Source organism: Phyllostomus hastatus, unplaced genomic scaffold, assembly GCF_019186645.2.
Source record: "Phyllostomus hastatus isolate PE091 unplaced genomic scaffold, TTU_PhHast_1.1 phas_contig_34, whole genome shotgun sequence".
Taxonomy (NCBI): Eukaryota; Metazoa; Chordata; class Mammalia; order Chiroptera; family Phyllostomidae; genus Phyllostomus; species Phyllostomus hastatus.
In genome coordinates this window covers 31252814-31278519 of record NW_025333857.1, presented here as the reverse complement: position 1 = coordinate 31278519, position 25706 = coordinate 31252814, and the positions used below count along the sequence as shown (strand labels likewise).

Here is a 25706-nt window from a genome sequence, read left to right as displayed (position 1 = left end):
GTCCTCTTCTTCTTCTTTAAAAAAAAAATCTAGGTTTTTAAAAAGAATCCCATTATGGTAATTCACAAATGAGAAAATCACAACTCAGGGGGATTATCGGGCACTTGTCTACTGTCCATCAGTGGGAACAGCTAGGATCCTTCATTCTCAGGCAAGGAATTTTATTTTTAATAGCTGTTATTTACAAAATACTCACTAGATCAGGTATAGTGATCACATATCTCACTTAATCCTTGCAATAAAATCAGTGAGACTATTATTTTGCCCATTTTTACCAGAGGAAATTAACACGTAAATAGGTGGAGTGACTTGCCCAAGGCCACGGAGATACTACAGTGAGGAGCCAGACACTAACTTCAAACAGCCAGGTTCTCAGAGTCCATTTCCCCAACCACTGCACAGATGGCCTTTTTAAAGACATGAACACTTTCTCCAGGAACTCCAGGAACCTTGGACTTGGTAGGCTTGGGCTGGGGCCCAGAAATGTTCTGTCAAAGTTAGGTGCCTGTGGATGGGCCACACTTGGATAACTCCTCTGCTATCTGGAAAAGCAGTATCTGAGGTGGGGGAAGATGGTTTTGAATCTGTAGACCTTTACCATATACTTTGGGCATTCTTCCTAGTTGCTTGGCATCATGAGAACTTTCACCTGTGTGAATGTTGGTGCATCTAGTTAAGAAATCCCTACTACAGGACGTCCTGGGTGGGGGAAGTTAGCGTCCCTGTTCTATGTCTTTTTTCACAATGGACAAACACTTCACTTCCTGAGGTTTTGGCTCATGGGATGATACTTAATTCACCTTGCTCCTTCTTGCCCAATGTCTCATCCTGAGTTGTTCTACATCAGGAGTGCTTCTTCCTCTAATTGTCCGGGGAATCTCACCATGGATAGTCTTCTTTCCACTGGAAGGAGACTAATTCCCACTATATAATTGCACTGAAAGTGGGTGGGATGTACAGAGAAATGAGATCCCCTGTGTTCTGTCTCAAACTGGGAATGAAGCTTGAGCTTAGGGGAGAGGGATGGATGGAAGGGAAAGTAAAATATATATCCTAGGCACTGGGCACTATTATTTGGATAAGTAGTCTTCAAGGATCCTGTTATCTATTCTTAACTACGACAGTCCTGGGCTCAGAGAAACTAGGTAACATGACCAAGGTTGTTCAGCTAAAAGATGACAGACTTGGAATTCAAATCTGGCCTGATTCCAGAGAGTACATTTCTTCCATGATACCACGCTGACTACTGAGAGGAAGGCTGGCCAGGACAGGGCAGGTGGCTAGCCAGAGTAAGCTCCTAGGTGATCCTAATACTACAGAATGCAGCATCTTTAGCCTTTGATACACCTGTGTACTAGCAAGGGCTGTGCTAATAGAGGTCCCTCTGAGAGGTTCCCCCAGCCTAAGGGCTTAGATGATATTTATCCACTGCAACTGATTAGAGAACCTTCATTAGAAATTGTGACTATTCCATGTTATACAAGTGTACATATAAAAACCCAGTTGTTACTGATATGAATAACTTACAGCCTGGCCTAAGGCCCTAGGCAGTATTATGTATGTATTCCAAGAGGCACATAGAGGTGTTCATAACACCGTAGATGTTCAAAAGGCTTTTCTGCTAGGTGTTTCCAGGAATTGCTCTGGTGCAAGCAATACAATCTTTTTCTTTTAAAGAATCCTAAATTTATCTGTTATTTTTTTTTATTTTTAAAGGTACATTTTGAAATAGGATCACACGATACTGTAAAATGGCTCTACTGACAACCCCCTTGCTGAAGTTATCTTTAGCTTCCCAGAGAAACTGATGCTGATGGTCTTTCACCCTTATGGAACTGCAATCAATTTTGAATTTCTTAAATGTACATTTCTTAACCTTTTCTGAAATTCATCTTTTTGTTCTGTTAAAAAAATGAACTAAAAAAAGCCTTTCTTATTTATATCTGAAAACTGTTATATCAATCAAAAAATTAATGTGTGTGAAAATGCTTTGGTGAGTTTGGCATGCTGTTCAAAGAGAAAGATTTTCTTTCCAACCATAATAACTGTTTACTTTCCAGGATTAGCATGTTGGCTTCTTTGGTTAATAGGCAGTTAATAGTGTTTCTAAGTATCATTCCTCACTATTTACATAGTGTTTGTGCATGTAGCAACTCATTTAACTGACTGGGAATATTGTCCTTTTAGGCAATAACTGCTTTATAAAATTCTGTGCTCATCCATGAGGTATTTTATCATGTCTTTGAAAGTGACTAATTTTATGCTGTGCAACTTATAGCACTTTATTTAAAAATTGCATTTAGTGAAATATCTGTTACAATTAGTAGTCGTTTACCAATGACTCTAGTCTGAAGTTTTTATTTCTTGATAATGGGAGATAGTTCTCACCCAGTGGTTTGCTGTAGATGTTTTATAACCAAATGAATGATGTTTAATAAGCAGGTCATGTGAGCAGATAAAGACCCTAATTTGCATTATTTGCCAATTCCTATACTCTCACCATGGCTGAGTTAATGCTAACAACATAATGTCACAATGTGAAATTGGGAAGAGATGATAACGATAAGTTCCCATGTGAAATCTCTTTTATTTTCATCTTAAAAATGCTATAAATTCAAGTTTAGTGAGAATGGCCTAAATACCTAGATAAGCTCAGAAGAAATAAATGTCTCATGAAGTGGAGGATATTAGTTGCCCAACAGTTTCCAATTTCCTATATAGATATAGTTAATAAGGTTTCATATCTCATATAAACACAAACCAATAGGAAGACTTCATAAGACTGAATATATTTGCCCTGGCTGGTGTGGTTTAGTGGACTGAGTGCCGGACTGCGAACCAAAGGGTCACTGGTTCAATTCCCAGTCAGGGCACCTGCCTAGGTTGTGGGCCAGATCTCCAGTTGGGGGTGCTCAAGAGACAACCACACATTAATGTTTCTCTCCCTCTCTTCCTCCCTCCCCTCCCCTCTCTAAAAAATAATAAATAGAATCTTTTTTAAAAAAGAATGAGTATATTTGCATAAACTACTTTTCCCAGGAATTAAATGCATTCACAAGTGAATGACACCATCTTGTATTTAGGTTAACTCAGCTAAAGTAAGCAGGGTAAGCAGAGACCTTGTTGCTATTGGAAGAAAACTAAGGAAAAGAGATCTCTGCTAATATTAACCACCCACAACCAACCAGGGCTGTGATAAATCGCAGCCTTTGAATTGAGAAATGATGTACCTAGTAAGATGTCAAGAGGATTAGGCTGTGATTCAGCAGACCCAAATTCTGGGGTCACTTTCTCTGTCACTTAAATCTTATCTAGACTGCAGTTACTTCATCTTTATATTGAAAGTAATAATAATAATTGTTGAAAGCATAAATGCCAAGGGACTTTAAAAGCCAGTCTTCACAAACATCATATGTGAATAATGGGATGTTAAGAGTATGGTTACACCTTATGCAGGGGGTTAGATTCCAAAGTCATGACATGAAAAAAAGAAATCATGTGTAACCTCAACTCATGCTTCTTATTCTTTAGATATAGCTTTCACAGAAAATAACAATATTGGTGGGTCACACTGAGTACTAATTAAAGAAACTTCTCATTTTAAACTGAATAATGCTTACTAGAAGAAATGTTATAAGTATTATAAGCCAAATCCATTTGGGGTTTCTTTGTCCCTTGAGATGTAGAAAAAAAATATGCACTGACCCAAGTCCAAAGCCCTCTTCAAGAACCTGGAGAATTTCTGGAACACTAATGTGTACACTCATTCTAGCCCTTGGCAAATACTAATGTACTGTCTCTCTCTATAGCTTTGCCTATTCTGAACATTTCATATGAATGAAATCATACTATATAGGTCTTTTATGTCTGGCTTCTTTCACTTTACCATAATGTTTTCAAGATTTACCCATGTCATATCATGTGTCACAACTTCACTCCTTTTTATGGCTGAGTAATATTCCTTTGTATGGTATACCACATCAGATGATAAACATTTGGATCATTTCCATTTTTTATCATGAATAGTACTGGCCTGACCATCCATGTATATTTTTATATGAACATTTTCAATTCTCTTGGGCATATACCTGAGAAAGAAATTGCTGGGTCCTATAGTAACTCTATTAAACAGTTTGAGGAACTGCCTCCAAAACAGTTGCACTCTAAATCCCCACCAACAAATGTGTGAGGATTCCAGTTAACCCTCCTGTTTGCCATCAATTGTTATTGTCTGCCATTTTCATTATGACCATCCTAGTGTGTGTGGAGTGGTATCTTCTGTGGTTTTGATTTGTATTTCCCTAATGATGAATGATGTTGAATACCTCTTCATATATTTATTGGCTATTTGTATATCTCCTTTGGAGAACTGTCTATTCAAATACTTTTCATGTGTTTAAATTGGTTGTCTTTTATTGAGCTATGTGTTCTTCATATATTATGGATACAGGTTCTTTATCAAATACACAATTTGCAAATAATTTGTCTCATTCTGTGGGTCTCTTTTCACTGTCCTGGTGGTGCTCTTTAGTGCATAAAAGTTTTTAATTTTGATAAAGTATGTTTATCTAGTTTTTCTTTTGTTATCTATCAGGCCTGTCCAGAAGGTATACAGCCATGTAATACAAAAAACAGATGTTTATTGAAGAAGATACAGGAAACACTGTACCTAAGATAATGACACCTTAGTCCCCCCTTCAAAGTAGGCACCTTGGGACCTCACACAATTCTCCCAATCCCCATTAGCAGTCCTGCCATGTTTTCCTGAATCTCATTGATGCTACGAAATCTCTTTCCTTTCAAAGGTGATTTTATTTTAGGAAAAGCCAGAAGTGTCAAGACACCAAATCTGGACTGTAGGGGGCGCTGAGTGACCAGGGTAATTTCATGTTTTGCCAAAAAGCTCTGCACAACATGTGGTGGATGCATGAGTGGGTGCACTGGTGTGATGAAGCTGCCAATCACCAGTTGCCCATAGCTATGGCCTTCTGAATCATCTGAAACATTTCCTCAGAGGAACATTCAAGCTTAAAGCAAAAATTGATAAAGATTCTTTGCTCTACTCGCCAATGGCCACATGGTACACATCCTCACTCAGAGGTGTCTACTGCCCCAACTGACTAGCACAGTGAAATCGTCATTGTTCACACATGTGCATTCCAGTCCACTCTCCTTGGCTGCTGGGTTACGTTGATGTCATGAAAACTGTTCTCATGATATTAACAATGACTGGACTTTTTCTGGTCAGACCTCATATGCTTTTGTTATAATACATGAGAAATTATTGCTTAACCAAAGTCACAAAGAATGACTTCTATGTTTTCTTCTAAAAGTTTTATAGTGTTAGCTCTTATGTTTAGGTCACTGATCCATTTTAAGTTGATTTTTATATATGCTGTGGCAATTGATGCCTTTATGGTACCTCTACCTTTGGGCTCCTCCCACATAGTGTTTCTGTTCTCACATTGACACACAGGAAAACAGGAAATCTTCCTTGATTTCTAGACACACACAGACATACACACACATACACTCAAACTCTTTCATAAAACATCCATGAGATAGTAGACTTCACAAAAATGTTAGTAGTCAAAAAGACCTAAATCACACTTTAGACAACAACCCTAACCTTTAAAGATCTTTTGGCCAAGGAATGTTTCCCTGCTAATTGCTCCTGCCCCCGCTCCCCACGTATACAATTCATTTTCTCAGACCTACTTTACTTTTTTTCCCCTCTACTCACTCTTTCCCTCTCTGCTCTTCTCCCCAGGTTCTCTCAAGAAATAAAACACAATTTTCTCTTATTTTCTCATGCAGCACAGCTTAATTTCCTCATTTCCTTTTGAGACACTCATGGTTTCTCACTTTCTTCCCTAAAGGATGTATTTTTCCCACAAAGATAATACCCTCCTTAAAGGAATTCTGGTATCATTGTTCACACCATTATTTTAGGAAAGTTTTAATAGGGTACTGCAGAGCAGTCCTAGGATTGAGTAAAGAGCTCAGATACCTGGACAATAAAAAAGAAGAATCACCCAGTGGATTAAGGAAAGGCACAAAAGGGGGAGACAGAAAACACCTGTGTTGAGGATCATCAATAATTTCAATGTGTTGCTAATGTTTAATGTAGCAGAAAGGGCTGTATAAGTCAGCTCAGTATGATGGGGCTAGGAGTTGTGAAGAGATTAATTGTGGAAGGGAGAAAGAAACTTAGTTTTAAATAAACAAAGCTACAGTGTTTTGCTTATAAAGATCCACAATTTGGGGGAGCTAGATATGTTTTCCAATTAAGTGTTTTTCAGATTTTAGAAATGTAATACTGTATATATGTATTATAGAATACTCTAGTAGGGTCTAAGTCTATATCCTATAATCCAACACAGAATTAAATGTATATAACACCAAGAGGCATGAAAACTCTATATAACATTATATCATTTTAGGTCTGTTTTTGTTGTCAAATGAGTTAGAAAAAAAAGACTTTCTCTTTTCATTTTCATTTTTTTCTTTATAATTCTGAATGCCATATTATAGACATATATCATTGAAATGCCAGATCTATGGGTGATCCTTTTGCTGACAGCTTAGCAAATCTACAGGTGATGAGGATGAAGGTGAGGATTCTTCCCAAATGCCAGTCTTTTCTTGCTGATGCATCATTTGCTGGTGATTTGCCTTGCAGATCAGCTTTGCTGCTTAGAAGCATTCACTTTAGCCTTATTTCATCCCAGCTTTCACTTTTAGCTCTTATAGTTTACTGCAGTAGGTATAGTCAAAACATAAGATGATGGGCAAATGATGTCTTGAACAATAATGTGAGCTCAAAATCACTTCAGAGAGGAGAATGGCAGGGAAAAGGAGAATAGACCAAAACAGTATTAGGGAATTGCTACCCACCCCCCAAAAAAGGCCCATCAGCTATGCCAACTCTGTTTGGAACAATTTGAATGATAATAAATGAGCACAGGGATCTAGAAGGAGAGACTGGCAGCCTTTATAGACTCATCTGAGACAAAAGCAAATAATCTTAATTTGCCTTTTACCTAAAGGGATTCTGATACAGCTTTGACACAGAAGAAAATAAGCAAGATTTAGAGATAGGAGACTGGGTCTTACTCAATCTCCTCTTCAATATGACCCTAACAAGCATCATTTATTTTCATTAGTGAAAATAATGAAAATAAATTACCATTTTGTAAGACTAATGTGATAGGAACATTTTACATATGTTAGTTCTAAGATTCTTAGGAGTCTTATGATACAGGTCCTAACATCCACATATAATCAATGAGGAAATTGAGGTTTGGAGAGGTTGACTAGTTTACTTAAGGTGTATAGTACATAATTGATTCCCCTGGGATTAGATGTAGCCCCATCTGATGCTAAATCTCCTGTTCTTTCTATTGCTCAAGATATATTTTTGATACCCTGGTTTACCATTGTCCACATAAATACTAATTTTACTGTACAGTGTAGAGATCCAAAGATGTGGTTTCAAACCTAAGCTTTAATGTATGTTAATTATGTGACCTTGGAATGCTAGTAATAGTGGCAGTGGTGGTATTTACCATTAACTATGTATCAAGCACTATTCTAAGCACTATATCAAGAAATTTTAGATAGATAGACAGATAGATAAATATAAAATATATGAGGTCTGTCCAGAAAAAATCAAGCCATTGTTAATATAATAAGAACAATTTATGCAACATTGATGTAACATGGCAGCCAAGGAGAGTGGACTGAAATACACATGCATGAACAATGATGACTTCATTGTACTAGTCACTGGGAGCCAAGGTGCCACCAAGTGAGCATATGTACAGTGTGACCAGTGCATTCAAAACAACTGAGCAAGTAGAGCAATGAATCTGTATCAAATTTTGCATTAAGATGGAACATTGCTCTGTGGAAACTATTCAGATGACTCAGAAGGTTTGGGGGGATGATGCAATGAGTGCAGCATGAAACAGTGTGGCACAAATGCTTCAAAGATGGTTGAGAATCAGTTGAAAGTGATCCACACTCTGGAAGGCCTGCTACAAGCAGGGTACCTGAGAATGTTAAATATATGTGGGCTGCAATCAGCAAAGATTAGTGACTAACAGTGTAACAACCATAAGCTGATATGGGGATTCCAAAAACTACTGTGTCTGAGATTTTGACACATGATCTTAGCATGAAACATGTCGTAGCAAAATTCATTCTGCAGCTTCTGTTCCCAGAGCAGATGGAACATAATGCTGCAGTTGCTAATGACTTGATTCAAACTGTTAGCAATGAACCAGGCTTCCTCAAGAAGGTCATAATTTTGAAGGGGATTTGAGGACTCATTGTCCAATGTAAAATTTTTATTTTTTAAAATATATTTTATTGATTATGCTTAAAATATATTTTATTGATTATGCTATTACAGTTGTCCAATTTCCCCTCCCTTTATTCTCCTCTGCCCTGCACGTCCCCTCCCACCTGCATTCCTCCCCTTTATTTCATGTCTGTGGGTTATACATATAAGATCTTTGGCTTCTACATTTCCTATACTACTCCTAACCTCCTTATGTCTATTTTCTACCTACCATTTATGCTACTTATTCTCTGTACCCTTTCCCCCGCTCTCCCCCTCCTACATTCCTTTTGATAACCCTCCATGTGATCTCCATTTCTCTGGTTCTATTCCTGTCCTAGATGTTTACTTAGTTTGTTTTTGTTTAGGTTCAGTTGTTAATAACTGTGAGTTTGTTGTCATTTTACTGTTCATATTTTTTATCTTCATTTTCTTAGATAATTCCCTTTAATATTTCATGTAATAAGGGTTTGGTGATGATGAACTCCTTTAACCTGACCTTATCTGAGAAGCACTTTATCAGCCCTCCCATTCTAAATGATAGCTTTGCTGGATAGAGTAATCTTGGATGTAGGTCCTTGCCTTTCATAACTTTGAATACTTCTTTCCAGCCACTCTTTGCCTGCAAGGTCTCTTTTGAGAAATCAGCTGATAGTCTGATGGGAACTCCTTTGTAGGTAACTGTTTCCTTATCTCTTGCTGCTTCTAGAATTCTCTCCTTCATTTTAATCTTGGGTAATGTAATTATGATGTGCCTTGGTGTGTTCCTCCTTGGGTCCAACTTCTTTGGGACTCTCTCAGCTTCCTGGACTTCCTGAAAGCCTATTTCCTTTGCCAGATTGGGGAAGTTCTCCTTCATTATTTGTTCAAATAAGTTTTCAACTTCTTACTATTCCTCTTCTCCTTCTGGAACCCTTATGAGTCAGATATTGGAATGTTTAAAGGTATCCTGGAGGTTCCTAAGCCTCTCCTCATTTTTTTGAATTCTTGTTTCTTCATTCAGTTCTTGTTGAATTTTCTTTCTTCCTTCTGGTCCACATCAATGATTTGAGTCCTTGTTTCCTCCCGGTCACTCTTGGTTCCCTGTATGTTCTCCTTTATTTCACTTAACATAACCTTCATTTTTTTCTCTGATTTGTGACCATATTCAACCAATTCTGTGAGCATCCTGATTACCAGTGCTTTGAACTGTGCATCTGATAGATTGGCTATCTCTTCGTTACTTGGTTGTATTTTTTCTGGAGCTTTGATCTGTTCTTTCATCTGGACCATTTTTTCTGTCTCGGTATGCCTGCTACGTAGTAAAGGGCAAAGCCTTAGGCTTTCACCAGGGCCAGGCAACCCACATCACTGCATTGTGATGCTGTATGAGGGGGAGGGGTCTGAGAGGGAACAGTGCTGCTTGCTTCACTCTCTGCCAGTTTTCAGTCACTTCTCCCACTACCCCCAATCAAATTGGGCCCTTCTGGTGCTAATTCCCAGGTGGGTGGATTTGTGTGCATTCTAAGACCCTGTAGGTGTTTCCAATGAATTCATCTGTGAGGCTGGGAGTTTCTCCCACCACTGAAATCCCCAGAGGTGTTTTCAGTTAGAGGCTTTGAGGTTTTCCCTGTACTGGAACCCTGGGTTGCAAGGTCTGTCTTGCTCCCCAGTTGTTCCTCCTGGTTTATCTGCACATGAATGTGGGACCCCCAGTCCTCCAGCTGCTGCCTTGCCACAGGTCCTCTCCACCCGGCTGCCTATCTCTACCCCTCCTACTGGGCTGGATGAATGTTTCTTCTTTAACTCCCTGATTGTTGGACTTTCATCTAGTTTGATTTTCTGTCAGTTCTGGTTGTTTTTTGTTTTTAAATTTGTTGTTGTCCTTCTTTTGGTTGTGTGAGGAGGCATAGCGTGTCTACCTATGCCTCCATCTTGGCTGGAAGTCCAATTTTTCTTGTATCTTGTGTCTTCTAATGTCTCTATTTTTCATAGTACATAGCTGGATACTTTCTGGACAGATCATACATGACCCCAGCTTGGTTTCTGGGAAGTTCACATGACATCATGTGAATCAGTGTTTTTCATAGTGCATTGTAGAAACTTTGACATATCTCAAAAGAAGTTTATGCTAAAATATATTTGAAAAACACTGAATATATACCTCTTAGAGATTCTCAATGCACATTTTCATCATAATGATGCTGAGAAGTATTTGAGGATAAAAAAGAAATGGCTAGATCTTGTTTAATTAGGGATGTTTCCAAATATTTTGACCATGGAGCCTCTTTATTTAGAGTTTATCTGTTAATATCTGAAGCTTCCCATAGAATTTATTTTGAGAAATGCTTATCCACACGAAATTCCTATGTGTACTTGTATAAAGTGGCATGATTACTCATTATTTTGTACAATCATAGTGTAAGTTTGCAAAGTAAACAGAGTTCCTTTGGATCAAAAAATGAGTCTAACTTTAACCTCTCATTCTACACAAGAGCTTCTCCGACTAGTGCATTTGTAAAACTAAAAGACACTTTTTCAGTTAATGTCTTCCATCCAAATTCAACCTATTCAAATTCATGTCCAGGTTTCTCTCTTTCACAAAATCTTCCTTATCCTTAGTCCCCTTTTGCCCACAGGGATCCCTCTGTTCTCTGACCTGCCTTGTACTGACTGTCCCCAAGGAACTGGGGCTTTTGGAGTCATCTCTAAGGAACAGGAATTATGCAGAATTAAAATGTCCCACATTTGATGAAGTTGAATAGGATTAGAGTAAATTTGTGAGAAAACCACAGTTTTAAGAGAAAAGGCAGCATTTTCTCATTGAAGTTTCAAAAGAAACTGCTTTATTTTTTCCCTTTACTTTTCTTCTTTTTCTCTTTTTCCCTTTTGTGATCCAATCCCAAGTTCACAATTACAAAAATTTTATTTACACAAAACAGATATTAAGTTTGAGCCTTCTAAATTTGGATATGGGCATACATTTGCATTTCTTATATATCTTTTAAAAAATACAACTGAAAAAATGACTCTCTTCCCTGTGTAAATCTTGATAGTTTTTAGTTTTTAACACTTTACAACTATATCAAAATCTGTTTCTGTTCAAAATCACTTTTCAAAAGAAAAGCGACATAATACAACTTTTTAGTTGAAACTTAGCACATTACTTATTACTAAGGACCCTTATTGAAGCAAAATTTAATACAATGTTTACTCAATTTAAAATATCATAAATATGTTCAGTGCTTCTCTTTCAGTAAGACACCCTTTGGCCTTGAACCTAAAGCACCAATGGAAATGTTATATGTTCTAAAGGAAATAGCCCTTAAGGCACTTCTACTATGAATTTCAAAAAAAAAATAATTGAAGTATTGCTTGAGGATGTGACACTATAGCCATCCTTGGAGAAGTGGAAGTTAGATAGGAGAGGGTGAATTAAACTAGAGCAATGAGATTGGCAACAACAAGGTATAAAGTACAGAGTGGTTGTGTCAGCTACTAGTTTAGGAAAACTAGTGGGTTTTAACAACTAGTGGTTGTTAAAAACAACCACAAGCTGATGTGGTGCTTATTATATTATAGACAGAAAATTAAAAGTAAGCAGAGATACATATAAGTTGATACTAATTTTGGTTGCTTCATATAATAGAAAAGAGTCAGAAAAAGTTTGATTTTAAAAATTCTCATGATTTTCTAAAATAGAATTAGACACCTAAGCAGAATCTTTGGAATGCAAAAGGTGACTTATTTGAAACACTATCGTTAATTATAATATCATTACTCAAATCCAAATTGTGACTTATAAAAAGTAGTCAAGGATAGGAATTATGCCTGTGGTGGTGATTCAAATTTATTTATAATAATTCATATCAGTTCAGAATATAACTAGAAATTTCTCTGTGAGATCTTCAGCCAGAGTCTTTCTACCCCATGCACAGAGCCTGGAATTTAGTAAGTGCTCAGTAAATGCTTGCCATCCAGGTTAGTCTCATGGGGAAACAAAGCATAATAAGGAAACACAAGGAAAAAACAGCAATGATAGTGATACTGTGGTGTTGTTTAGTAATGTACCTCTGTCATTTCCAAAATGCCTCATAATTTTTAAAGTCTTGTTATCCTTTTTCCTCTCTGTTAACTCATTCATTTATTCAAATCTTTTTGAGTCTATTATCTGATGTAAGTACTAGATATATAGTGTGCCATCCTAGGATTTATGGTCTAGTAGAAAACACAAACAAAAAAAGGAAAGAAAGACAATACATACATAATAATAGGGTAAATAATAAGAATAAAAATAATGATGGCAGATACTGAAGAAGGATATACTACTTCAGAGGGGCAGTTCCATGTGAACAGAAATTTCACCTTTCTTTGAGAAATCACTGTATGAAACTGATTGGTATTCACTGATTTGCCAATAAAGCACTATCACATTTAAAACTGTATAATTTTGTTAACCAGTGTCATCCCAATAAAATCAATTAACAACAAGGAAAAAACTGAGGTTAAGAACCTCTCTAACAAAAAGAAGACACTACGAGAAAAAACACATTTTGCAAAGAAAAAATGTAAAGGTAATAGGATCTTAAACATCATAATACTCATTCATTAGATAGAAAACAGCAATGAAAGACACTTGCTTTAAAATACTTTTTTCTACACCAAAGCATGCCCTATTATTGATGCAGAAGACCCTTTATTCACTCTTTTTAAAGTCAGCAGAGCTTTGAGAAGACTGTGGATTTTGGAGTCCACTCTGAGGAATGAGGGTGTACATTTATACTCTTCCACACATTTTTCATGTGAACTTAGAAAATTTATTTAATCCTTCAGAGCCTCATTTTTGTGAGCATTTTAGTTGAAACACACACACACACACACACACACACACACACACACAAACCCCTCAACATATCAATGTATAGCCTGATGAATTATCACCAATAGGAATCTCTGTAGCCACCAGCCAAATAAATGCATGGACCACTGCCAGCCCACCAGAATTCCCTGTTGGGCCCCTCTAATCACTTCTACAGAATAATCACTCTCTTGACTTCTAACATTACAATTTAGTGTTGCACCCTTTTATACATATGAAGTCAAATCATATGTGTTGTGTAGAGTCTGTCTTCTTTCACAGAGGCATATTTCTGTATTGTAGAATGGGGAAAATGATACCAGTCTGACACAGTGGTTCTAATGAGAATGCTGGAGCTAGGCAACATGTAAGGTACATGGGTCCCAACCAGTTGCCAGGAAAGGTGAGAGTGTTGTATTATACCTAGGCTGGTGTTCACAGAGCGTACACAGTGGAAATGCTACTGGCAACAAATAGAATGGATTTGGGAACATTTGATAGACCTGATTTTGCCTTGAGGTCTATGGTTTAAAAATGGCCCATAATCCTAGCATTAAAATCTTCTCTTCTCTACTGTTTTCTCCTATGGAACAGCAAGCAGTTCCTCCTTCATTCATTTCCAAGCAGGCTCAATTGATTTGTGCCCGCAGAAAATTGTAGAGGTGACCCAAGCAGCTTCAAAGATAATAATTACAACTAATCTTTCATGAGGCACTCTATTTATCACTTCACATGCATTATCTCACTTAATTGTCACTACAGCTGAATGAGGAAAAAATGATATTATTCCCTTTGTAGAGATGAAGTACTGAGGCCAGAAAGACAAAAGTTTACCCAACCATGGCCTTAGGATGTCATGTGAGGCCATTCGTCTACAGAATACCAGAATGGAGATTTTTAACTACTGAGGTTCAGTCCCCTGATGCAAGCAGGTCCTGTCATTTTTTACTGCAATTCTTTAGTGAAGATTACCACCTACAGATTTCAACTTATTTTTGGAGCAGTTCTTGGCTTTAAACATAATGGAAAAGTCTATTAACACTCTCTCCTCTAAACTTAGTAGGAAATGTCCTCAATATCTGTCACTCAACAGAGCTTGAAGGACACAGTCCACATAATGCCTCATTAAACGCCCTGAAGTTTAAAGCCCAAATCTGATTTTGTTGTGTTACACCTGCACTAGAACACATCATGTTATCTGGGAAAATGCCTTATAGGGTGTTAGTGTCCTCTCTAGTTCAACTGACATTTCTTTCTTTTTCATCTTGATATTTTTACCTACTTCATTATTTTCTGTTGTTGACTATTAATCACAGCCCTGTAGAGTCACTCTACCATGCTGCTTCAGAAATCTAGTGAGCCTCTGTGAAAACCCACAGCCAAGTTTAATCCTATGAAGTTGCTGGTAAGAGGGACTATTTGTATTATTACATATAACAAATCCTCTTACAGCATTACTTCATATTTCTCAGTTTACAAAAACCAGACTTACAAATACTTATTTAGTGTTTTCTTTATGCACTACACCGTGCTGTGGACTGTGGGTAAAATAAGAAAATAATATGGCATAAGCCCCATCCTCAGAGTACTTAAAATTTAGTTGGGGAGAACAAAAATGTAACCACAGAAGTGAAATATTAGTTCAAAGTAGTAGAAATGTCGTAATACTGCCTATGAGTAAGAGGACACCTAAGGTGGCCTCAGAATAATGACTACAGCTGTCTGTCCAGAGGAAGCAATAACAGCTTGGTCAGAAAAGAGATGGGATTGAAGGTACTCCTGCAGGATGAGTGGGGTCTGCAGAGTCAACTGGAAACACCCTGGTAAAAAACATGGCTTTAGCCAGGAATTCAAAAAAACAAGGAGAGATTGGCTAGAGGTAAATGTGTTTGTTTCCTATTGCTGCTGTAACAAACTACCACAAACTTAATGGCTTATGCAATACAAATGTATTATCTAACAGTTCTGTAAATCAGAAGTCCACAATGGGTTTTAGATCCTAAAATCAAGGCATCAGCAAAGCTGCATTCCTTTTGGAGGCTCTAAAGGAGAATCTTTCCTGGGCTCTTCTGACACCTATGGGTGATCTGCATTCCTTGGCCCATGGCCCCTTCCTTCATCTTCATAGCAAAGTACTCCAACCTCTGCTTATATCATCACATCTCCTTCTCTGACTCTGACCCTCCTGTCTTCCTCTCATAAGGGCTCTGTGATTACCTTGCATCCACTGGAATAATCAAAAGTTATCTTCTCCCTGCCTGGTGTAGCTCAGTGGATTAAGTGCAGGCTGCAAACCAAAGTATTGCAGTTTCGATTCCCAGTCAGGGCACATGCCTGTGTTGCAGGCCAGGTCCCTAGGGGGGGCCATGTGAGAGGCAACCACACATTAACGTTTCTCTCTCTCTTTCTCTGTCCCTTCCCCTCTGTATAAATAAATAAATAAATAAATAAATAAATAAATAAATAAATAAATAAAACCGTTATCTTCTCATCTCTAAACTAAGTCACATCTGCAAGGTCCCCTTCATCACATAAGATAATATATTCACAGGTTCTTGGGAATTAGGACCTGGACATCTGGTGGGCCAGGGGTGGTGGTGGTGATATTTATTCTGTCAACTTTAAGTCAGCACCATATTGAGGTTTTTAAGTGCAGACTTTTTAAGTTTATCCTGCATAGCATGAAACCATTGCACATTTCAGTCTGAGGAGTAACATAAGCAAAGTACAAAGTAAAAGGCAGAGCAATGGTCAGAAAACAACACAGGCAAGGGGACCGGTGCAAAGTATTGAATCTATCACTGACAGTGTGTGGGGGTGTGTGTTTGTCTTTCAGTGTGTGTCGTGTATGAGCATGAGAGACCACCCACATGCCCACCCACATTTGTACTTGTGAACACAGCCTCAGCTTGTGCTAAGTGGTTATTTACCCATGGAAAGCAGCCACCTGAAGATGCCCACGAGTTTCTTACCTTCCAATATTCCTGCTGGAGTAATAAGGAAGTATTTTGATTTCAGAGGATTCAGTATCATGTTTAAAATATGGGATATTTGGAGAGCTGGTGACTATCTCTCCAGACAGCCTCTGGGGTGTCTCTAGGGCATTTCCATTCTTAAGGAGATTTTTTAAAAGTAGTCTCTGATGGGCAGTTATACAAGTTGCACTGATTTCCCACAGAGACTGCCTCCATGGATGGTAGGGAATATCATGGGGTAGCAGCTGGAAGAAGTGGTTTGAGTAACAAGAAGCCAGAGTGGTGTGCAGAGCAGAGTTGAGATGCTATTCATTAACTCTCCTTTCTGTCATTTGCCCTTTCCACATTGTCCAGAATTTGAAATAAGTTGTCACGCACAGTGAGTTTTGAGTCAGACACTACTTTATTGGAGTTAGCTGTAGCCATGGCTTCACCTGGGTGTGAAATTAGAAAAAAAAAAGAAGGAGACAAAGCTCAAGAATCAAATGAATTAGCAGACTTGCAGTAGAACAAGAGATTTTTAGGGAAATTCTTATTAACATACAGACAAGAGCTGGAGTTGCCTCTCTGGCAAAACAATTTCAGATAGTTCAGGAGCAAGCAAGCCCAGATGGTTTAGTAGCTTCATTTGGGGGTCCTGTCATCCGTAGAGTTGCTTATCTAGGGTAAAGTAATTAAGATGGATCAGATAGCTGCCTACTAAGATGTGATAACATGGAATTTTCAGAACAAAAAATGTGTGTTTTCTGAAATGGGAGAGAAAATTATAATGCTGGTGTTCAGACCCAGAGGAATTACAACACAGTCTGGAGGGATGGACGTTATGAAATGAAATGTTTCCCTGTTTCCCAGGCAGAATGGTGCAGCAGCTATTTTGGTGGTGTTTAACTATATGATGTTCAATAGCAAAGGCAGATCCTCAGAAACAAGCCCAGAAGTCTCCGAGGGAAAACATAAATATTCAGCTGTGTTTTTAAAGACTTGCTATTTTCTTTCTTAATTGTGTTTACTTTTTAAATAACAAAAAACAGAAGCCAAAAACTTGGCAGAGGGCTGCTTTTTAAGGAGAATGTAATCTTTGGCTCCCAAATGAACATGCCTCTCTTTTTCACTTGGTTCTTTTCACTTTTATTTCCCTTTAAAAAGTAACACTTCCCATTTTATTCACTCAAGAACATCTTGCCCTTCAGCCATCAAAAGTGCTCAGACTTTAGAATGTGGGGGGTTCCAAAGAGAACAAGTCAAGGACTGTATTTATTATTATTATCATTATTGTTATACTACTGCATTCAAGCATCTTTTAAGATGCTTATAGTAAGCATCTTTTAAGACTCAGGGTATGAGGTATTAGAGATTCACTATATTGAGAGAAACATATGCCTAAACAAATAAAGACTACACAATGTAATAAGGCATTTGCACTTAAAAGTTACTACAAGAGTATTACAATCATTGAGGGAGATAACCCTTAGTGAACTTATACTTGTGTTTACCACCTTTAAAAAGTCCTTCCCCATACAGAAAACTAAGCAGACTGCAAAGCAGTTACAGCCTACACTTTTTGAGCCTATTTCCCAGGCTTGGGCCCTGGAGTCACTGGAATCACTGGAGTCACTGGAGTCAGGGAGTAGTCACAGCAGCAATGAGGGAGAGACTCTAAGAGGAAGGTGACCTCAAGTTGGTAACCTGGCACCCGATGTTTCTCCTGTACTGTGTCTGGAAGTCTCAAGGCTCCACTTCTAGTTAGGTGTCTCATAGATGCTACTTCTAATTTTCTGGTTCTTAAACCCTCTCCCCTGTACACCCAGAGAATATCTCTGGGGAAGTGAGTTTAAAGGTAAAGCACAATCTTTTTTACATATTCCTTTATGGCAGCAGAAGCTTGGCAAGAGTGCTAAAGAATGGGAGGGGGACTTTTACACTAAAGTCTGTTTCCTAAATGTAAAAAGTTCTGCATCTCATTACTGATTATATCTATCTAATCACCACAGACAAGGTGAAGTTTGGGGAAACTGGAGGAAAGGCAATCAGGCCAGCTGCTGGGTTTAAAGACTTTGGGCAGAGTAATTGAATTATTGCAAGATTTAGAGAAACTGAGAGAAATGGGTATTCTTGGACCGAGTCAGGCACTCTGCTAAATGATGGAAATATCTCTTCCATTTGGTATACTCTTCAAAATCAAATATGAGGTTCACAGCTGTGAAAACTAAGGATTTGCAAAATATTAGCCCAAGACATTATTGTTCCACAACCAGTGAGTGGCAAATCTGAAGTTTGAATTTAGTCCTATTGACTCCACACCACTTTCCACCTTGATGATAATAACATGTGGGGTAGTTGGTAACATGCAGTAGATGTTTCATAGGTGCCTATTAGCAGGTCACAGGTTCTACCCTCATCTTTGTCATTACATTTATACACAAGTCTAGTTTAAAAGCATTCGCATTAAAAATAAAACTTCAGTCCCAACTTGATGCGCTGCATGCACCATGGGACCATGGCGAAGGAGGCAGGCGACAGGGAAAATGAACAGCTTTCTGACTTAGATTCCGACATGAGATGACACCCAATGACAGGCCACTGCAGGTATTGAAAGCACTAGGTGGGGGCAGTGCAGTGAGACCCTTCCAGGGGGACAGCAGCAGCCTGTGCACTGGTATCACATTATCAGTGTTATAAATCCATACCTGTAAAAGGTATAGATTTAAGGGAAGAGAGAGTTTTTCTGACTGAGATGCTGATAGCTCTCTTTGGAAACACAAGCAACAAAAATGTTGCAAGCCCACCTCCCAAACCAGAGCCTTTTCAATTTGGCCAGAGCAGCCAGAAACTGACTTTGCTAGAGAGAAGAAGGTTAACAACATAAGGGGAGCGTTGAGCTGCAGGAGCAGAATCAAGGTGCAGTGACCACCAACTTGGTATTTGGGAAATGTAAGGCACTATTGACAAAAGCAGGCAACTCAAGACCTACAATCATTTACTTGCTAAGAAACTTGAGAGGGAGTTTCAAGAATATACAAATGAATTAGACAAAGAACTAGGTGAGTATATGTTTGGTGGCAAGAAAGCAGACTCGAAGAGGAAAATGGGCAAGGTCATCTCAAACAGAAATGCCCGTCAAAGACAGACTAGGGGACAGCCCAGAAATGAACTATTGAGGCCCGGATGAGATGACAGAGGACAGTTCTCAGGGGGAAGTGGCTGATGAGATGTCTTTCAGATTTCAGGAACCAAAGAAAAGATCTGATAGCCCAAGCAGTGACATAATTAGAAACATAAAGCTAATTGAACTTCTGATGGAAACTAAAGCTGAACAAAATGGTGGCCTTTTTATAATGAATGGTAGTCAAAGAAGAACACCAGGTGAAGTTTTCCTGAATCCCCTGAAAAACATCAGTGAGGAACAAATTAAGGACATGTTTTACACTGAAAATCAAAAGTATGAAAATAACAAAGCTGTTGGAAGAGAACACAAGCGTTGGGGAAACAGATGAAACAAACTATTATATTAAAAGCCTAAATTTTTAGGATGATGGTACATCATGAAACTATTCCCAGGGACACAAATGAGGCCTTGGCTCCTCTTGATGAATCCCAGGAAGGATATGGAGAAACAAAGTCAGATGCAGAGGAAACCATTGGGTTTGAGTATTCTCATGATTTGGACATTTTTTAGTACATTTTGAGGTGTTGCGCGTGGGTCACCGGCCAGCAGTGACCACGGAATGCTGTGGATGGCTCGACGATAAACACGCGAGAAGAAACATGCACAGAGACAAACTAGTTTCTGTGGAGAAGTAGGGACAAAATGGCCACCCCCCCTAGTGGGGAGCACGCTGATTTACCGTCCATACCTGCTTTTATTAGGCTCATTTTGCATAATAATTCAGGTAAAGTACAGTACTCATTAGGGGAAGTAAGGAACTATAGAAAACAAAGAACTCTGCCGGTCTATTGAGTTGGGGGGTCAAAGAGCTGTAAGACTGAGGAACAAAATAACTTCCTCCTAAGACCCTTCTCATTCAACTGAGAGCATTCTAAACAAAGAAGGTTTCACAGTAATTTACATGTTCTTTCTTAGGCCTGATCACCCCGGGAAATCCGTACTTCTCAGTACCGAGCTGTACCACCCTGTCATTGTTTCAGGCTTAGGTGGAGCAAGGGAACTAGGTAACCAAGAGATAAGGAGATTTTCTTCCAGACGCTGAGAACTCAGGCTATGTCAAAGCCGAGGAGCGAGGGTCCATCACCCCCTTTTGCTGCAGCCCCCCACAAGTCCTTCTTTTGGGGGGGGCCTCCCAAAAGTGATCGTGCCTGGCTTAGGTCGTTCCCCCTGTGGGGAATCTTACCCGTCTTTGGCTAACCGACCAAGCTTTTTGGGGTTCAGCAGCAGAAGCAGCATTCCTGCCAGGGAGATAAGCTTTTGTCTCCTTGCCGGCTTATGGTTCCAAGGGCGTTCCCTTAGCCTTAGCTAGGCGGGGGTTTCAGCCTCTGATACCATTCAGGGCGGTTCCCAACATTGAGGAATAAACCTTTCTAAAATAACATTGTAATAAACCATTGCTACTGAAAAAAATTAAATAAAACTGCAAAATTTGGAAGAATTGTTACTGTAAGAAGTAAATCATTAAAACTCTCATTTATGTACATATGCTATGCACATCAGCACATAGCACATACACCCATATCTAGTGAACACTACGTTTCTACAGATTTTCAACATCTCTCTTTGCTTTAAAAACTTACTACATCTAAGCTATTTGCCTTGCTGACCTATTGCAGTCTATACACTTTTCTTATTTTTTCTATTTAAAATTTAGTACCCTTAGGTGGATATGTTGAAGTAATAAAAACCAAAGCTTTCTAGGGTCAAAAATATACATTTCTCTTATATAGTCTTGACTGTATTTATTTATATAATTTTTAAAAAGATTAATCCTTAGTACTATCCAAATTCTCCATTTACTCATATACAAAGTGTAGCCTGTGGTCTGTTACTCTCAGCATAGCCTATTCTTTATCTTTATTCTGAAAAAGCATATCTTTGGGTGAGCAAACATGTTCATCCCTCTGATTCTTAGTTAGGTACCCTTCAAGTGACACTGCCAAATCATTCAATGAGAATCTTAGGAGTTCAGCTGGCATGGAAACTCAGCACACATCATGCCACTGACTAATTGGTATTGTTCAGAAAAATGTTGTCAGAGATAATGATATATTGTCATTCCCATTATTATTATACTTTTCCAGTATACCAAATATATTAGATGCCAAATAACAATCATAGATCAGTGCCCACAATGATCTTGCAGTTACCCACTGAGCTTGTTATATGAATCTGAAGAACAGGATTCAAAGCATTGACAAAGGCTTGGATTCTATTCACAGAAAAGAAACATGGTGACTGAAAGTTAATGGGGCTTTTCCCATAGAAAATCCCTCAGATCAGGAACTGCATGCAGACAGTTGCTGTCTTTCTTGATGAGATAGTAGCATGCTATCAGACACCCTGGAGTAGCGATGGTCAAAAATCTTGGATTCTAGTCCTAGCACATCCCCTGATTTTCTATGTGACCTCAAATACATCACTTTACTTCTCTGGGTCTCAGATGTCCCATCTATAAAATAGGAATGTCTAATGCCATGCCATTCAAGTTATAAAATTTCTGTGAAGATCAAAGGGGTTGGTATGTATGAGCATGAATTAAAAACTATTGAGAACGGGAGATGTTAACTGCTACTGAAATGTCATTATATAGCCATGTGGGATAGTGGAGGACCTCTAGAGACAGGAGCATGAAAAATAAATAAAAATAAAAATAATTGGATGAGACAAGGGAACTACATAAGGCTGAAGAACAGTCCTCAGTCTTCCTGTAATCTCCTCTATAATACAGAAACTGCCTCCAAAAAGACAACACACCTAGCCTTAGCCGGGTGACTCAGTGGGTCCATTGATTTGAGCATTGTCCTGTACCCCAAAAGGTCACCCCAGTTTGATTCCTGATCAGGGCACATGCCTACTTTGAGGTTCAGTCCTGGGCAGGGCATGCATGGGACAAAACTGATTGATGATTCTCACATCCATGTTCCTTTCTCTCTCTCTCTTTTTCTTTCCCTCTTCCCCTCTCCTCCTCTCTCTCTAAAGTCAATGTATCTTCAGTGAGGATTAAAAAGTTTGTTAGCTAAAGGCAGAGGGGTATAGTCTAGGTAAAGAAGGAATGTCATTCTCCCTCATTTTCAGTCACTCTAAGAACTTCAAGCAGAAAAGAATACATGGAATCAGAGGCTGATCTAACTGCTGGGAGGGCTGCAGAAGTAAAGGTCAGGGGAAAAATTACTGCTGGTTTTCAGGAACTCTGGAAGTATGGGAAACACAGACAAGCTATTGATGATCTTAAATATTTGTCTTCATCTTCCAAGCGATTCACGGGCACTTACCTAGAAAGCCCATGGCAAAACCTTCGCTCGGCACCTGTCAGTATTTACCTGGCTGCTTCTCTTCATGCTTGTATTTCCTGCAAGTAATTCCCATTGGCATAATTCCTGTTGGAACTTAGTTGGCAAGGGGTCCCAGGAAGTGTAGGTCTCAGGCTTCTCCCTGAAAATGAGGAATGATACATAGTTGGCAAGAGACAAGTTCACACACTACTCCTCTTCAGAAACATTTCTTTAATAACGCTTGGATGAAAAGACTGGTGTTACAAACCAAGGATCCCAAATGTTAAATCAGAAGTATTTGAGAGTGGGAAACAAGACTTTATTCCTGTACTCTCATATGTTACACTATTTCCACAACTCAAAGATTCCAGTGATTAGGAGTTGCAACATTAATTTAATAAGACCTTTAAAACAACAGCATAAAAAGTACATGTCAAATGTAAGACTCGCCCCCAAATCACTGTTGATAATAATGTAAAGATTAGGCTTAAGGAAATACGATGTTACTCATATTTCTAGTTCTAGCAGAAGTTGGAAATCCTCATTCCTTCTCATGTACCTCTGCACCAGTGATTTTGAACTAGTGTGCCGCAAGAGTTTTTGAAACCTGCAGTGCCTGACTATTTAGTCAGGGTCACTGACCTCTTTTCCCTTAGGTTGTCAAATTTTTAAAAATGACAATAGCCAACACAATGATAGCTGCCTGGTGTGAATGCAAAATTATATCTATTTTTTGTCAGATCAGCAAAAAAGTATTTTTTTAGTGTGCTGCAGAATTTTAGTAATTAGTTTATATGTGCCATGAGATGAAAAATGTTGAAAATCACTTCTCTACACACTTGTATCTGATCCATTAAAAAAACTGGGTCAAGATCAAGGCACTTCACTCCACCACCAAAGAGTCCTGGTGGACACACTTAAAGATGTTATATTGGTCACTGAGCTACAGGAGTGATGAAGAGGGTGTTTCACTGTCCATGGTAGAGAAGGAAGGGGAAGACGGACTGTCACAGACTCTCTCTTTATGTGGGCTTCCTTATAATATTCCAGAGAGGAGTAGTGAATTTTCTGTTTTCTTTGGTTTTTTTCTTCTCCCTTTTGACCTTTGTCTCCAGAGTGAAGGTCATTCACTTCCTCCAGGAAGAAGCATAGTCTTCTCTCTACATTTCTTTAGGGGATGCTATTTCTTCAGGGATGCTCCCAATGCCCTGGCCTCAGAAGACCTATGGGAGGTTTAAATCTGTAGCAGGCATTGCAGAAAACATCATTTCCTCAGTCTTCCTCTTTGAGGTCTTGGGCTGGCTCTGGATGAGAGCCTTGTAGTAGTGGCATGGTCAGATCTGAGATTTGGGCTTGGGCAAACCTCCCTTTTTTGGTCATAAGGATTCTACCCAGGGCCTCTTCCAGTTCACTGGAGAGTTCTGCACTGGGTTTTGGGGGTTATATGTACAAGTTTCCTTTGAGATGTGGTAGGGAGCAATGGCCAATTTATGACCCAAGTTCTTGGGTTCTTAGCCAAACTCTGTCATAATCTTACTTTGTTTTGAATAAAGCCATTTTTATTGTCTACAAAATGTTTCCAAAAACTTTAGCATATAATCTGCATTTGAGCAATTAGCACATGTTGCCTATTATGAGGAGTAGAAGTCTGAACACTGCTGCCCACCATATCTTGGTATCGCAGCTGCCAAGGAAAAGCCAATGTGGCCAAGCCTCGGACAGAACAGCCCTTTAGTCACATAAAGAAGAAACAGAGCAAGATTAGCCCCAGTAGTAAGTGTCAGTCCCCCATGGCCAGTGGCCCCATGCTGTGCTACCAGCCCCCAGCTGAGCCACAGAACAAAGGACCCCATCTCCTCCCTGCAAAGGACAGACATAGCAATGGAGTTAGCCAGCTGTCACATAACACACACTCTTAAGCAGTGCAAGGAGTACACATTGAGCATGAAACAAAGACGTATTTCCAATGCAAGATTAAAGTCCCGCACAGGCTATGAACACTATTAATTTCTTTTTGTAAGAAAGTACTCTAGGCCCAAGGCCCATTCTTATGCTGCTGAGATGGGGTTGAAAAACTGCATGCATAATCAGGATTCTTAAAAAAACTTCCTGGTTTCTGAAGACAGTATGCATGTGCTCATGATAAAACATTTTAGAAGGCTTGACAACTTCACAGACTTTTCTGTAAATGGTACTGTATCTTTAACTGAGCTTGGTTTTGGGGGTGGATTTATTTTTGGTTTTTGTTTGTTAGCTTATTGAGATTTGAAGATTACCCACAATAATCTTTTGCAGGGATGATTGGTTCATTCTGAAGTAGGTTTCACTGTGAAAGACTGTCTACAGACACTGTGCCCCAGGCATGTACACTACCATTACCATGACAGCTTCTCATCAGAGCCTCATCTGGTTAGGTGGGCCTGAAAAGCAAAAGCACTTTGAAACTTCTAGAAGGACCATTACATGAAACATCCTCAGGCCAATTCCCCACCATAGGAAAATAAAAGATAATATTTATGGATATGCCAAAGACCTTGTCTTTTATTAGTGCTATACAAGTTCCATTGAGTAGAAATGAAGCATGAAACATTCTGGGTCCTACAGCTATGGACCACCATTCAAAGTTTACCAATATACCCTCTTAACCAGAAAAGAAGCACCTGTTTTTGCATCTGTTTCCATTTTATTTGGGCCAGTAGAGAAATCACTTTTTCTAGCACTTGGCATAGTTACAGAAAAAAATGGTTTAAATTCTTTATCATTTGTCACTTCCTTGCTTAAAAATTCCTTCAATGATTCACCCTTATATTCTGGATAAAGTCCAAATTTTTCTACATGGCTCTACTAGGCCTTTCAGCAAGTGGTTCTGGTCACATCTCCCCATGACCTACCACAGGCTTTCTTCATCACAGCCTCAGGGAATGACGGCCATCTCCCCCAGTACTCCTGCTCACTGGCTAACCCCTCTGTATGGCTTCAGAGGGGTTTCCCTTTCCCCCTCACTTATTTAATCTTCCAGATGAATTTCTACTTAACCTTAAAGTGAATAAATGTTAAGTGCCTCCAAAAATTGGCCGTGTCTTCTTCATCTCCACCTTCCTGGTACCTA

At 38.9% G+C, this 25706-nt stretch overlaps 1 protein-coding gene and 1 pseudogene across 8 annotated transcripts in view; both read left to right on the top strand.

The window, feature by feature from the left end:
• Window positions 1–25706, top strand: part of TRPM3 (transient receptor potential cation channel subfamily M member 3) — a 504806-nt gene that overhangs the window by 134934 nt on the left and 344166 nt on the right. The window lies entirely within an intron of this gene.
• On the top strand, window positions 18654–19832 carry LOC123819720 (annotated as a pseudogene).